The sequence below is a fragment of the Microtus oregoni genome, unplaced genomic scaffold (genome assembly GCF_018167655.1).
Source record: "Microtus oregoni isolate MIOR12 unplaced genomic scaffold, Mior012 000014F_ref0000157, whole genome shotgun sequence".
Lineage (NCBI taxonomy): Eukaryota > Metazoa > Chordata > Mammalia > Rodentia > Cricetidae > Microtus > Microtus oregoni.
The window spans coordinates 47,658,272-47,670,277 of record NW_024543073.1 but is presented as its reverse complement, the minus strand read 5'-3'; positions in this window follow the sequence as shown (position 1 = coordinate 47,670,277).

Genomic DNA, 12,006 nt, shown 5'->3' with positions numbered 1-12,006 from the left:
ATCAGAGTGCAAAGCTAAGCCACTAGAGGCCAGGAGTGGGGCATACACCTTTAATCCCAAAATTTGGGAGACAGAGGCAGAGGGATCTCTGTTAGTTCAAGGCCACCCTGCCTACACAAGATTAAATTTCTCTAAAAAGAGAAACAAAACTCACACAAAGGTGACCCCAGCACTTGGGATCCTATACCTTTAATCCCAGCATTACAGAGCTGGAGACAGGAGTAATATGGCTGGTGGCACACACCTTTAATCCCAGCACTAGGGAGCTGGAAACAAGAAGGATATAACTGGGTGCAGTCTGAGGTTTGGTGGAGACAGAGCAGTCTGAGGAGACAGTCTGAGGACAGCATCACCCCTTTGGTCTGCGCATTGGTAGAGGAAAGAACTCTAGTGGTTTTCCGCTCTGCTTCTCTGATCCATCCATTTTCACCTCCTGATAGTTGACTCCAAGTTTTTATTATAAAGAAATATTAGAGTTCATGATGCAATCAACCTATTTCATTGTACATATGCACTGGAAGGGAATGTGCTCAGATTCTTTTAACGGCTAAAGAATAGAAGGGAGTCTAAAGAGAAAAATTTCATAATTTTTTTTGCCTGAAAACAAGACTCTTATTAACTATATCATCATCATTAAGGCTAAAATGACACGGATGCTTGGTGGTGGGTGTGCGGGTGCATACACACATGCAGCATTCATGTGGGTTTTACTTGCTGTAAGTAAAATTAAGTCCTGTAGATTTTGGTAATGAGAGCCCAGTTAGTGGTGGCCCGAGTCCCTTTTCATTTCATTTTGTTCTGCAGCGGCGTGTTGTTTTTCTTCTACTCTAAAAACGCTCATCAAGCACTCACTAAATGCCAGATGCTGTGCTTGGAGCTGGGAATACAAAGGTGAACAGAAACAAATATTACCCTTCCCCTTTGGTTCTCCCAGAATGGGACAGAGCACCACAAATCTAATAATCATAAAAGTGGAAAACATCAAGTAGAAAGGTGAGGGACACAGTGCTGTAAGAAGGCCAATTTACCAAAAAAAAACAATTTGCAGAAAACCAATTTGCCAAAAATCAATTTTCCAAATCACTGATTCACTGAATTTCCTAACAGACAACTCTGAAAGTCAATTTGCCAAAAAGCCAGTTTCTAGAAAACCAGTTTGATGAGAAGTAGTCTGCCAGATCATACTTACACCAAATGATCCATCACTGAACTGCTGACGACTTTTGAGGAATTGGTTTCCTAGTTTTGACGCATTTGCGACTGCTCTTTAAGCCGAGTTTGACTGTGTGTCTGGAATGAACGTCAGCTTCATGTTTTCACACCCTCCTTGACGGCATTCCAATGTGAGCGTCTCCTTCACTGCAGCTCACCGTCTGGGGTCTGGCTCCTGCCAGCCACTGACACTGCCAGAAAGACAGCTGCCCCAGCCATCCTGGATCAGGATGATGAACTAATCTGCAGATTGACTGTGGCCAAACTGTTGCCAGCAGATTGGTTATTTGTGAAACTGACTCTGAACTGTTTCTCAGTGAAAATGTCTGAAGTCTGTGTGCTGAGGGCCCACAACAGACGTCTTAGACACAAGAAGGCTTCATTAATGGAAAAATAATAGCTGGACTCAGGTGTGAAAAATACATAAGTCTGAACAGCCGTGGCACACACCTTTAATCCCAGCACTCAGGAGGTGGTGGCAGGAGGATCTCTGAGTTCAAGGCCAGCCTGGGGTGAGTTCCAAGACAACCAGGGCTACACAGAGAAACCCTGACTTGAAAATCAAAACAAAACAAAGTACATAGAAACAACCAGAAGAAAGGAACGCAGGACAATGTCCAAACAAAAGCAATAACATAAGAAACGACAGTTTGGTAGGGGAATCCCTGCAGTAAGATCTGCAGAAGAGACACTGGGTAGAGAAGAATGTACACGAGGAGCAGATCCATCCAGAGGCCGTGACAGCTCCTGTCTTCTAAGACTCGGAATCCTTGATGTATTTTAAGTAGGAAAATGACACCGTTGGTTTTAAGTTTTGAAAAGATCACCATTATAGATTTTAAGTGTGTGCTTATATAGGCTAACCTCTCACCTACAATTTATTTCTTTTGATAGTCTAGGAGAGAGATGCCACTATTCAGGCAAGAGGATATGGATGAGATGGAACAAATTATATTAAATCACCTGCCAGTTCGGAGGAAACAAAAATCACATTGGTTATGGAGGGCTGCACATGTGGGTGAGGACTGGGAGTGGTGGACGGTTCCTGTACTCTGGTTTGCACAGCTGCATTGAAGACTGGGAGTGGTGGACAGTTCCTGTATTCTGGTTTGCACTGCATTGAAGACTGGGAGTGGTGGACAGTTCCTATATTCTGGTTTGCACAACTGCATTGAAGACTGGGAGTGGTGGATGGTTCCTGTATTCTGGTTTGCACTGCATTGAAGTACTGTTGCTAAGAGAACTCTGGAAGAAAACCAGGCTTCAACAGTATTTTAAACAATAAATTGCCACATACGTTCTTATTTTATCTAACTTTTAGAATATCTTCTCTCAAATTTTTTTTTTGTTTTGTTTTGTTTTTTCGAGACAGCGTTTCTCTGTAGTTTTGGTGCCTGTCCTGGAACTAGCTCTTGTAGACCAGGCTGGTCTCGAACTCACAGAGATCCGCCTGCTTTTGCCTCCCGAGTGCTGGGATTAAAGGCGTGCGCCACCACCACTCGGCATTCTTCTCTCAAATGTTAAGTTATTGAAAGATTAAGTGTGAATTTGGTCAAAGATGGTTGATACAATGTAGTTCTTCCTCTCTACTTGTATTCAATAAACTAATTCTTTTTAGGGTTTCTTTTATTTGCTGACAATTTCATATATGTATAAAATGCATCTTGATCGTATGTTGCGGGAGCTCCTTAGGCTCCTTCTGTTCCTTCATCTCCTTCAGCCAATAGCAGCTGAGATACCAGCCCATCTGGGTGTGGTCTCTCTCCCTTTAAATAGGCGGCCACTTCCCTTCTTGCTCTCTCTGGCTTCCGGCTCTGCTTCAGGCAACTAGGCTCCTTTCCTGATTGCGCAAAAGGGCTGATGTCTGGGACGGTGATCTGTAAGTTTTCCCCTTTAAATAAATAACCATTCTATTAATCATAATTCCAAACTGGTGTGGGATTGTTTGTGACTTACGCCTTCAATCGTATCTACTGCAAACTTCCCAACCCTGACATGCCCATCATCCCCGTCCTTTCTTTTTACCATAGCCCACTAAATGAAATTGGTGCCCCTACCTGCTAGAGTGTTAGCTAATCCTGTGGCCGTGCTCTTTGCTGGTTGTCACAGCTGTCTTGAGTTTGTCGAGTCACACCCTACACCTCCCATCTCCCGGCTCTTAGGTTCTTCCCACCCTCTTTCCCATGATGCTCTCTGCCTGTGGGGGTTGACAAAGCTGTCCCATTTAGGGCTGAGCACTCAACAGCTGCTTGCTCTTAGCACTGCAACTTTGAAATGCTGTCCATTATAGAAAGGAGCTTCCCTGGCCAGGATTGAGAGCAGCACTAATCTGAGGGTATAAACACAGATGTCTGGAAGGCAGTTTGACAACATACCCATTTAGCAAAACAGCAGTAATAGCTTCCCCGCTAGAGTCTATGACCTCACGAGTCATAGACTTTTGGCCAGGTTTATAATTTCAGGCCTGAATTCTTTCCTATGGAACAGGCCTCAAATCTGATTTAAAAAAAAAAAAAGTCCTGACACATTGGTGATTTAGGTTAGCATTGTTTAATTTCCAGGTGTTTGTGAGCTTTCTGAATTTAGTGCTGCTGTTGAATTCTAATTTTAACCATGGTGACCCAATAAGATACATGGGGTTATTCTGATTCTTTTGTATCTGTTGAGGTTTCCTTTGTTATCCAGTATGTGATCAATTTTTGAGAAGGTTCCATGGGGTGCTGAGAAGTACATTCTTTTATGTTTAAATGGAATGTTCTATAGATGTCTTTTAAGTCCATTTGAGTCAAAACATGTTAGTTCTCTTATTTGTCTATTAAGTTTCTGTCTGTATGACCTGTCCAGTGTTGAAGTCTCTCACTATTAGTGTGTGGGGTTTAATGTGTGATGTAAGTTTTAGTAGTGTTTCTTTTGCATATGAGGGGAAGAAATAAAGGAAGAAATTAAAGCCTTCCATAAATTCAATGAAAATGACCACATAACATACCCAAATTTAGCGGACACAATAAAAGCAATATTAAGAGGAAAGTTCATAACACTAAATAGCTACATAAGGAAGTTGGGAAAACATCCCACACTAGTGAGCTAACAGAACACCTGAAAACTCTAGAACAAAAAGAAGCAAACTCACCTACGAGGACTAGATGGCAGGAAATAATCAAATTGAGAGCTGAAATTTTATTTAGTTCCATCTCTGCACCTACCTAAGATCTGCCCTATCAACAGGCCAAGGCAGTTTCTTTATTCATCAAAGAGGGGACTCCCAAATCATCATCTTCAATTTCTTTCCTTCAACATTTAAAGTTCTTGTCATACAAGTCTTCCACTTGTTTGGTTATAGTTACTCCAAGATATTTTATGTTATTTGTGGCTATTGTGAAGGGTGATGTTTCTCTGATTTCTTTCTCAGCCCATTTATCATCTATGTAAAGGAGAGCTACTGATTTTTTTTCTTAGTTAATCTTGTTACATTACTGAAGGTTTTTATGAGTTGTAGAAGTTTCCTGGTAGAATTTTTGGGGGTCACTTATGTAAACTATAATATCATCAGCAAATAGTGAGAATTTAACTTCTTCTTTTCTGATTTGTATCCCCTTGATCTCCTTTTGTTGTCTTATTGCTCTAACTAGAACCTCAAGTACTATATCAAATCGATATGGAGAGTGGACAAACTTGTCTTGTTCCTGATTTCAGTGGGATCACTTTGAGTTTCTTCTCTTTATGTGGTTTGGTTATCAGGGTAATTGTAGCCTCATAAAAAGAGTTTGGCAATGTTCCTTATGTTTCTATAGTGTGGAACAATTTGAAGAGTATTGGTATTAGTTCTTCTTTAAAAATCTTATAGAATTCTGTACTGAAACCATCTGGTCCTGGACTTTTTTGGTTGGAAGACTTTTGATGACTGTTTCTATTTCTTTAGCAGTTATAGGTCTATTTAATTTGCTTACCTGGTCATAATTTAATTTTGGCAAGTGATATTTATCCAGAAAATTGTCCATTTCCTTTAAGTTTTCCATTTTTATGTTGTACAGGTTTTCAAAGTATGACCTGATGATTCTCTGGATTTCCTCCATATCTGTTGTTATGTCCCTTTTGTTTTCAATTTTGTTAATTTGCATATTCTCTTTCTGTCTTTTGGTTAGCTTGGATAAAGGTTTGTCTATTCTATTGATTTTCTCAAAGAACCAACTCTTTGTTTCATTGATTCTTTGTATTGTTTTCTTTTCTATTTTGTGGAGAAAATGGAACTGAATGCTAGGAGGAAGAAGGGAGAGTCAGGGAGAGGCCATGGATCCACCCCAGATAGACGTGCTGGAACTTTGCTGGTAGGCCACAACTTCATGGTGATAAACAGATTAATAGAAATGGGTTAAATTAAGATGTAAGAGCTAGCCAATAAGAAGTTAGAGCTAATGGGCCAAGCGGTGATTTAATTAATACAATTTCTTTGTGGTTATTTTGGTTCCAGGCAGCTGGGACAAACAAGCAGGGCCCCCTTCCAACAAGACGACACCAGAAAATGGAAAGATCTCCCATGTTCTTAGGTAATCTTGGTTAAGTCATTTATCTTTCATTTTCTGCTTTTATTTTCAAGTCATCTAAAGAGGCACCATACAGGGTCTTAATACCCTACTTTATGACATTTCCCATCCTTAATATGGAACAGGTTTTTTCTTTTAATATTACTTCACTCCTTAATGACTTCCCAGGTGTCTTACCAAGTCTGATAACTTTTCAGTTTGCCCACTGCTGGCATGATTTCTCTATGTGGTCATGGCTCACATTGGGTGCCATTTTTTTTTTAACTAAGCCTCTATCTTTCCATTTTATCAATAAAGACTCAGGAGCCAGATGCTGAGGTGAAAACCTGCTAGTTCAGGGAGTCAGAGAAAGCATTCAGCTGCCTCTTCTGTTCTCATCCCAGAAAGAGAGTTTTCTCTTACCCATCTCAATAAAAAGTTCCTCCAACTGGATGTCCCTCCCTTCTACTTCCTATGTGTCTATCTGTCCTCCTGACTTATTTTTACCCACAACTGTTTTTTCCTGTCAACTGGCTGTTTGCTCTGCCTCTTGACCTATGGTTTATTTTATTTCCTGTTCCTTCAATAAACAATGAAATCTCGAGATTCACATTGTGACCAAATATCCTGCAACAGTTTGATCTAAAATTATATTTGGAAAAGAAATAAGCGTGCCATAGCCTTAATTACATAAATGATTACTATACACCACTGATCACTCAATTAGTTTTTATCCCATTTTATTCATTAAGGACATTCATCTAAAAATCTGCAGATTGAACACTGAGTCATATTTCCAAGGATTTCCACAATCCACATGATACTGAGCATAAAATGATTAAGCAAAAAATATCCTTTAAGGTATATGACAGGAGAGATAGATCAATGGTAAGAACACTTGCTGTGTAGCCAGCAAATTCCCAGCACTAATTCAAAAACCCTACATGACTGCATGTGACTGTAAACCCAGGGAGAGGTAGGCAAATCCTGAGAACTCACTGACCATGGAAAATGGTGTGCTTCACTTTCAGTGAGAGATGCTGTCTCAAAAGTTTAAGACAGAGAGTGACAAAGGAAGATGCTGATGCCATCCTGTTATATACGTGTCCTCACAGTATTATGCATCAGTAACACACACACACGTACTTACACCATACAACAACAACAAAAAAAAAACAGCCTTAAATAAACTTTAAGAAAACAAACCACCCAACTGAAAATGCACCATGAATCAGGATAGTTCTCAAAAGAGTAAGTACAAATGGCTAACGAACCTTTATTAACTGTTCAATATCATTGGCCCCTGGGGAAAAGCAAGTTAAAGCCACTGTGAAATTCCATATAACTCCAGTCAGAACAACCACCACATATGCTGGTTGGGTATAGGGAAAGAGGAATGCTTAATCACTGTTGATGCAGGGTGTGAATTTGTGTAACCACTACTGAAGTCAGTATGAATGTTTCTGAAAAAGTTAAAAATAGTTCCGTGCATTTACCTTTAATTTTCATTATGTTACTGTTTTTAAACATCTGAGTAATGCTCTATTGTTTAAATGTACCACATTTTTTCTCATCCATTCCTCAGCTGGGGGACATATAGGTTGTTTCCAGGTCCCGAGTATGATGAATAAAGCTGCTGTGAACATAGTTGAGCAAGTGTCCTTGCAGCATGGTAGAGAATCCTTTGGGTTTATGCCCAGGAGTGGTGTAACTGGGTCTTGAGGTAGATCAATTCCCAATTTTCTGAGAGACAGCCATATTGATTTCCAAAGTGGCTGTACAAGTTTGCACTCCCACCTGCAATGAAGGAGTGTTTCTCTTACTCCACATCCTCTCCAGCATAAGCTGCCACTTTTGATTCTTATCTTAGCTATTCTGGCAGAGGTAAAATAGAATCTCAGACTCATTTTGATTTGTATTTCCTTGGTGGATAAAATGTTGAACATTTAGGTGTTTCTTGGCTATTTGAAATTCTTCTCGTGAGAATTCTCTGTTTAGAACTGACCCTATATTTTAATTGGATTATTTTTTATGTCCAGTTTCTTGAGTTCTTTATATATTTTGAAAATTATCCCTCTGTCAGAGTAAAAAATTCTCTGGTAACCCAGATGCAGAAAATGGTATGTACGCATTTAAATATGTATTATATTAGCTGTGAAATAAAGGATAACAGTGTTACAATCCACAAACCCAGGGAGGCTAGGTAACAAGGAGGGCTCAATGGAAGATGCTCAGATCTCCCTGGAAAGGGAAAATAGAAGAGATTTCATGGGTGAAAAGGGATTAGTGGAGATAGGAACATGAGCGATCAGGTTGGGGATGAATGGAGACAAACAGTACTGAAAGAGATGACAAGAAAGGGGACACATTTTGGAGTCAGGTAGAAAATTGGTGCAAGGAAAATTCCCAGAAATCTAGAAAAAAAGACCCCAGCTAAGACTCTTATCAATAGCAGATATGGAGCCTGAACTGGCCATCTCCTGTGACCAGACAAGTCTTGAAGTGAAGGGATTGGGACACCAACCCAGCCATATAGCCTTTGACCTACAGTTTGTCCTGCCTATGGGATGTGCTTGGGTAAGGGTGGCACAGAGATTGTGGGAGTGGCCATCTGGTCATGAGAGGGAGCCCACCCCTGACACTGTCTGGAGTGTCAGTACCCAGAGGATGGAGGGCCCAGAGGCTTAGGCTAGAACCAAATATGATTAGAGAAAGAAAAAAAAGTCAATGTAATGATGCCTAACAATATTCTGATGTATTCACAAGTTGATGTCTAGTCCAATTGTCGTGGAGAGGTTTAATCCAATAAGTGATGGAAACAGATACAGAGACTCACAAACAAACATTAGGCTGAGCCCAAGGATTCATGCTGAAGAGAGGAAGCAAGGACTGATCGTATGAACCAAAGGAGCCAAAAGCATCACAAGAAAACCCACAGAATCAACCAACCTGCACTCATATGAACTCACAGCATCTGAACCAACAACCAGGAGCCTGCATGGGACTGACCTACACCCTCTACATATATGTGACAGTTGTGTAGCTTGGTCTACTTGCAGAACTCCTAATGGTTGGAACACAGCTGTCCCAACACTTTTGCTGGCTTTGGGCAACCTAGTCATCAGATTGCCTTATCCAGACTTAATGCAATGGGGGTTGAGTGCTTAGTATACAGCTTGATATGCCATATTTGTTGATACCATAGGAGGCCTGCCCCTTTCTGAACAGAAACAGAGGAGTAGGTGGGGGAGGGGAGAAAAGAGGAGGGAGGAGGAATCTCAAGAAGAGGAAGAAGGGGAAACTGTAGTTGGGATATAAAATTAATTAATGAATTAAAAAGATAAAAATAGAACTATAATATGACCCAGCTATACCACTCCCAGGTACATATCCATATGTAAGAGGACTCCATATCCTCTTACAGAGAAATGTGTATACCCATGTTCACTGCTGCTCCATTCACAATAGTTAGGAAATGGAATCAACCCAGATATCTTATCAAATGATGGATGGAGAATGAAGATATGGTGTATATACACACAGGATTCTATTCAGCTGCAAAGCAGTGCAATTTGGGGGAACATATGAAATAGGAAAATATACTAAATAAGTATATCTTCACCAAGTAACCCAGGCCCAGAAAGAGAAACACCTCATGTTCTCCCTCATACATAAATACTGGTTTTGAAATCCGTATTTTTAAGTTAGACTATCTGTGAAGTCAAAGAAACCAGAAAGTAGTTATGAAAGGGAGAAGAGAAAGGTCTTAAGAGGACGGGGACAGTAGAATACATAAGATATGAAGGTAGAGGGGGAATATTGGAAGTTAAAAGTTTAAGTAGGCATGAAGTCAGGGGAGGGGGAAGGAAGGGTGGAGGTAGGTTAACCAAAACTTAAAAACAAAAGAAAGAAGGAATGTCCTTGAAGCTGATTCAAGTAAACAAAATGTTATCTACAAATCGTATTTTGAAAATATTTGTGATGGCCATGTAGCTCAATGAATTTATGTTTTCAGTCTGGATACCAATCTAAAGCAACTTTTCCTACCAAAGAGCCTCTGAGGTTGCAGAAAACAAAGCAATCAAGTGTGTGGCACTTGTATGTGAGAAAGTCTATATAAATTTCAAGTGACTTCCAGAAATAATAACAATGACTTAGAAGATGGTACATAATACAAGTTTCCATAAAAATAATACCACCATTCATGGCTTATTTGCAATGGATCAGAACCCTCTTAAGGAAGATGTGGAGAACTTGGGAGAGCTTAGATGAACGCTTGTCAAGGAAAAAAATGGAAGTCAAACACAGTATCCCATCGTGAAGAACTGGTTCTCAATTTTGTATATCTGACTGCAGTGCACAAAAATTCCTATGTGGTATTTGCCTAAATCATAATGCACAGGATCTCCTTCCTTACACATTGTTGGAAAGGGCTCAGGGCAGAAAGGACCTGTTGGAAGAAATGCACCACCATAGTCTGTAGTCCCAACAATAATCCTCGCCCAGGCCATTCCTCACAGATGAGTCGGCAGCGAGCAACCCTGAGAAGTAAAGTTTTGTCTAAGATATAGGTCAGGCTTGCTCACTACTTCCTCTAGAATCATCGGAGTGTCTCGTTCGGTGCTGAGCTCTTAGAGCACAAGCTCCTGCTGGGGCCTTGGCACCACTCCCACAGGAAGGAGAGGCAAGAGGAAGTTTCCAGCCGAGAAGATGCATCTGCTATCAGTGTGGATGGATGGTTGATGAAACAGAACCTGGTTCATCTGCTACCTTGAAACACAGAAAATCAAATCTTAGACATGACAAATTCTGTTTTTAGTTGAACTAAAGATCCCAGAGTAGACAGCCTGAGGCAAATGGCACATTATATATGACAGGTTTTAAATTTTTACTAATTTCAAAGATTTTCATTCCACAAAATGCCTCCAACAAGAGCCTCTAAGATGATCACTAAGGAACCACTCCTGTGCCTTCAGAGGTAAGTTAGCATTCTTTTTCTAGGGAATTTAGACAGTGTTTGGTATCTGTCAATTTATAAACTATTATTGAAACACTGTAAGATCCTTACAGACAGACAAATCAGACAGTAATAAGATTGAGTATAAGAATAATGTGTGTCTGTGGAGAGAAAGTCAGAAAGGAGAGAGACTGATGCCACAGGATATGACTGAGAAAGCAAAAACTTCAAGAGATGTACAGAAAACACAGAGTTAGAATTAACAAAATTGAGAAAAACAACAGTGAAACCATTTTCCCACTGGAGAAGGGAGAAGTGAAGAATGTAGCCTTCACTGTAGTAAGAACAAAGGGAAGCAGAGGTAGGATACTTGAGTTCTGAGGCATAGGAAATATTTAGAAGTGAATATGAGACTTAAGAGCAATGAGGCCACCGTTCATGGAGATGACCTAAACCAATGGTGTAACCAGACAGTGTGGCTTGACACTATTAGAACATTCTGAAATTAAAAGTATGTAACTAGCTAAACTGTGGGACTGAATTCCATGATAATTTAACCAAATTCAGTAATGTTTATGTCATGTACCTACAGATTAGCTCAAACACATCTTTCTACAAGGCCTCTTATTCATCTTATACTATACCATAAAACATTAAGGCTACTGTAGTACACATTGTTGATAAGAATCAGAAAAAAGTGACTCACTTAAACTAGAATTTTTGTCTGGTACAAGTCAAGCTAAAGATGGTCAATTTATTCCTGTGAACTATCACTTTCAGATAATTTAACCAACTGGCCTACTTGTGCAGTATGGTGAGACAGAGAAATTGTTTGGGTTAGATAAACACATTATGGATTTTACACTCTTAGAAGAGACAGGCTTTCTTCGTCTTAATGACCAAGTACCTGTAAGTTATGCTCAAACTCTAGAATGGTGTTATTATCTCTTTATCTCAAACAAATAAAAAAACCAAAAAGGTACTTCTACCCTCTTTTCAGGAGCTCATTTGCAATAGAGAAGCTGTAATTGAACTATTGATATTTGTGATTACTGATACCTTTATTATGATCCTTCAGTGTCTTCATTGCTCTCGCAGAAATTTTATCTTCAATAAACATCATGAATCCCCAGTTTTCTGAACTTTTCTATCCGTGTGTGTGTGTGTGTGTGTGTGTGTGTGTGTGTGTGTGTGATATGCTGGGGGTCTGAGTCCAAGGCTTCTTGCATGCTAGGTAAAGCAGTCTACCACTGAACTGCATTCCTAGCCCTCAGAGTTTTCTAACCTGGTCCCAGATTCCAAGTGGGGAGCTTGACA